This window comes from Manihot esculenta, chromosome 12 (genome assembly GCF_001659605.2).
Source record: "Manihot esculenta cultivar AM560-2 chromosome 12, M.esculenta_v8, whole genome shotgun sequence".
NCBI classification, from domain to species: domain Eukaryota; kingdom Viridiplantae; phylum Streptophyta; class Magnoliopsida; order Malpighiales; family Euphorbiaceae; genus Manihot; species Manihot esculenta.
Genome location: NC_035172.2, coordinates 9,233,135 through 9,237,875, shown reverse-complemented (window position 1 = coordinate 9,237,875; position 4,741 = coordinate 9,233,135). Strand labels below are relative to the sequence as shown.

Here is a 4,741-nt window from a genome sequence, read left to right as displayed (position 1 = left end):
CCACTCATAAATTTAGTAAATTTAATAATAAATTTATCGGATTAAATTTAAAATATCTCATATTTTATTCTCTAATTCTCGATTTTCATTTGAAAAAGATAAATAATAAAAACTCACTAAATATAAATAAATCTCAAAAAATTTATTATGGTTACACGCGTGATATATTGGATTAATATTTTAGTTTTAGTTAGAACCTTAAGATAATAAATTAATATAATGAATTAATAATTTAATATTAACTTGATCATGGAATGCTAATAATTACCCATTTTAAAATCATCATTAGTTTTTAATTATCCATGAAAATTAATTAATTTTCACGTGAAGAATGTGATCACAAACATAATTAATATGAGATGAAGGTTCCAAGAAATTTTGCAGCGTAGGCGCTGAACCCAGTGTTATATAAGCACAGTTTAATAAAGATTTGTAATACCCATTGAAACATATTCACAATATTGTTTAAAGAAATGGCCATCAATCTCTCCAACTCCTCCCTTTTCTACCCAATGAATCGTTATCATCCTCAGCCAAGAGCATTTCATATTTCTAGCGTAGAGCTCACTTGGTCAGTGAAGGCTCAGAAATCTCATTCTCAAAATCAAAGACGATCTTCCGATTACCAACCTACTATTTGGAGTCACAGCTTTATACAGTCCCTAAAGAATGAGAATGCAGTGAGTATATCTTTGTCTGTATGATAGTCTTGTTATTGCTGTTAAATATTTTCTTGCAATTAATTAAGCTTGGAGGTATGTTTCAGGACTTGCTGTACAAAGACAATGCAAGGAAGCTGGAGGAGGAAACGAGAGCAGCAATTTATAGTGAAACTGAGGATTTCTTATCCATTCTGGAGCTGATTGATGACATACAACGGTTGGGATTGGCATATCGCTTCGAGAAGGACATTAAGAGTGTTCTTGATAGATTTGTAGATTCAACAGGATGTAATTTGTTGAACCACAAATCTCTTCATGCTACTTCTCTCATGTTCAGACTCCTCAGACAATATGGCTATGAGGTTTCTCAAGGTATCACGTTTTATAATAAGTCTCTGTTTATTTTAAAAAAAGTAATTTGCGTTTGAAAAATATTTTTTATAAAAAATATTTTTTATATAAAATATTTTCTAATAAAATAATTTATTTTTTATTATTTAATTTTAATTTTAAAAGTTAAAATATATTGATAAATTTATATATGGAGGTCTTAATAAGATACTCATGATTTAATTTTTTTTCTTTGATCATAAAAATATTATTTTTTGACTAAATTTTCTAAGTGTTTTAAATATTTTCTTAGTGTTCCAAATATAAGAAAATATGAGAAAATATTTTTCTGTAAAACAAATCCAAAATCAATAATGATCTTAGAGTTCTAGAGGCGACTCTAGTGTGCATGTTAGCATTTGATAAAAATTATTTTGCTTGACCTGCAGATGAGTTTAAAAATTCCCTGGACGATAAGGGTAATCTTCTGGCAATCCAGGAGAAGGATGTTAAAGGGATGCTAAGTTTGTATGAAGCTTCATTTTTGGGCTTTGAAGGAGAAGATCTTTTAGATAAGGCGACGGAACAGGCAAGAACATATCTCATTAATACTCTTCAGAAAGGAAACCCTTCGGAGTTGGATGTTTCTATGATGGAAAGTGTTAGTCATGCTCTGGAGCTTCCATTGCACAGAAGAATTGGTATGTCTGAAGCACGTTGGTATATTGAAGCAAATGATAAAAAGAAGGATACAAATCATTTATTGCTCCAACTTGCAAAGATGAATTTCAACATGGTTCAATCTATACTCCAAAGAGATCTTAAAGAAATGTCGAGGTATGCCTAAAAGCTAGCTAGAAAAAGTCATTTTGTTTGCAGTGAAAGTTTACCAAGTAATTTGACTTAATTTATCTTTGGAATTAGGTGGTGGAAGAATTTGGGACTCGCAAGTAAGTTGACCTTCGGTAGAGATAGACTGATGGAATGCTTCTTTTGGGCAGTTGGAATGGAGTCTAAGCCTCATTCTAGTTCTTGCCGCAAAGTGCTAACAAAAGTCGCCTCTTTTATAACCATAATTGATGATGTATATGACGTTTATGGTACTTTGGATGAATTGGAGTTGTTTACAGATGCTGTTGAAAGGTATGCCATCAGCTTGTTTGTATATATATATATATATAAAATTAAATTTTATTTTAAGTTTAATGAGTGATTTTGAAATTGGGCAAATAGAGATGAAATAACATGAACTATGTCTTCTATTGATCTTTATTTTTTTTTTTTAGTATTGATTATATATTACAAAAATTCTTAACTACTTGATTTTCTATCAGATGGGATATCAATGCAGTGAAAGATCTTCCAGAATGTATGAAGCTGTGTTTCTTAGCTTTACACAACACTGTGAACGAGATAGCTTATGATACTCTCATAAATCAAGGAGATTCATCCTTTCCTATCTAACAAAATCAGTAAGTTTCTCCATTATTATTATGTATTTTTTTATTCATTCAGTTTGGTTGGAGTAGAAACTGAGAATACATACTTTTCAAATTTCAGTGGGCAGATTTATGCAAAACATTCTTGCAAGAAGCAAAGTGGAGCAAAAGAAAATCCATGCCATCATTCAATGAATATATTGAAAATGGATGGCGATCTGTATCAGGAACAGTAATACTTATGCATGCCTATCTTTTGCTGAACCAAAGCATCTCAAAGCAAGAACTTGATTCCTTAGTAAACTATCATCAAATAATGAAATGGCCATCTATTATTTTCCGATTTTGCAATGATTTGGCAACTTCATCGGTATGTATATAATATCTCATATTACTTGATTATATTGACAATTTTCTTTTTTTTTTTTCTTGTTTGAAAATATATAATAACAATTGATTTTTATGTTGTGATTTTACAGGGTGAGTTAGATAGAGGTGAAACAATAAATTTAATTTCCTGCTACATGTACGAAAATGGAGTTTCAGAGGAGCATGCACGTAAAGAGATAAATAAAATGATAGATAATGCTTGGAAGAATATGAATGAATATAACCAAACTGAGGACACTTCTTTCACCAAACCTTTCATTGAAGCATCTTTTAATCTTGCTAGGATTTCTCAATGTGTATACCAGCACGGAGATGGACATGGAGCTCCTGATACAAAATCTAAGAAAAGAGTTGCATCATTAATAATTGAGCCAATTTCAATATGTGAAAGCTAAAATACTACTTTTACCATATTTAGCCAATCATATTTACATATTGATTCTCAGTGTAGAAACATCTCACTTTTATAGACTTAAATTTTTGTCAAATAATGATTGTACTATTTATTTTTAATATGCAATACAAAAAATCTCAATGATATCGAATAACTACAATAAATTTAGACCGCGTCTAATTTTTACTATTTTTAATTTTTTTAATACATTTAATTTTAGTGATTTTAGAGTTTAATAGTTTCGTGCATTGATTTGTTAATATGCTATACAAAAAATTTCAAAATAACTACGATAAATTTCGATCGCAACTAATTTTTGTTATTTTTAATTTTTTTTATTACATTTAATTTTAATTTTAGTGATTTGAGAGTTTAATAGCGTCAAGCATTGATTTTTAATTGATTTTATTTTGAAATTCCATTAATATATTAGATTAGTGTTATGTTGAAAACTTAAGACAATGATTAATCATTTTAAAATTAACATTTCACACTAACTATATATAATTATTTTTTTAAGGGTCTGATGAGAACCATATGACTCTTTACATTTAACATATTTGAAAAGGTTCCAAATATATATAAGAACAACATTGCAAAGGCAGCACATGTTCATTGAATTTGGTGACGTATATGTAACGTGACATAAATGTAAGTTGATTTTCTTGTATTTTTAATTATCTTAAAAAATAGAAATGTCTGACAAATGTCTCATGTAAGAATGAACATAGCTGTCAAAGGTGGAGATTTTTTTAATGGTGCTTATATCACATTATCGATCATTAAGTTATTTAATCACATCTTAAAACAACCAGATTTTGTCATTTTCTCATCATAAGCCTCTTGTTTCTTGTAAAATATAATGTTCAAGAAACCTCTTTGCTTTACCCTACCTAATATAATCATATTCATCCTAATTAAAACAAAAATTATAATAACCAAATAAAAAATTCAAAACTCAATAATTCTCAATTATATTTTATTTATTTTTTTTTAAGTTTTCATTAGTTATTGATAGATACCACCTTTTAAGACAACTTATTTTTCTTTTTTCTTTATTTGCATTTTATTTTTCAGTCACTATTTTTTTTTTCTGGAAATTTCTTATATTGGGATGAATTAAATTTGAATAAACTGCAAACAAAAGGTACTTTATACAATAGATCCTATGTCTTTTGGGTGAAAAAAAAATCTATTAATCTTTTATATCTTTTTAGTTAATCTGACTCTGACTTGAAATACGAACTTAATACTCATAATTTTTAAGAGATAAAATTAAGTATTATTAATTAGATAAAACTCATAAAATATCATCGTACATCAACAACTCTTGAAAAGTTATCACGTTTACGATTATAATATGTTGGATTAATGTTGTACTATTTTTAGTTAGAACCTTAAGATAATAAATTAATGATTTTAAAACAAATTGTCACGTGAAGAATGTGATCACAAACATAATTAATATAAGATGAAGGCTCCAAGCACATGACATTTTGCAGCGTGTATATATATATGTGTGATAT

General features: G+C 28.2%; 1 pseudogene; it reads left to right on the top strand.

Moving 5' to 3' along the window:
- Window positions 1–454: 454 nt before the first annotated feature.
- On the top strand, window positions 455–3,364 carry LOC110628635 (annotated as a pseudogene).
- Window positions 3,365–4,741: the final 1,377 nt, after the last annotated feature.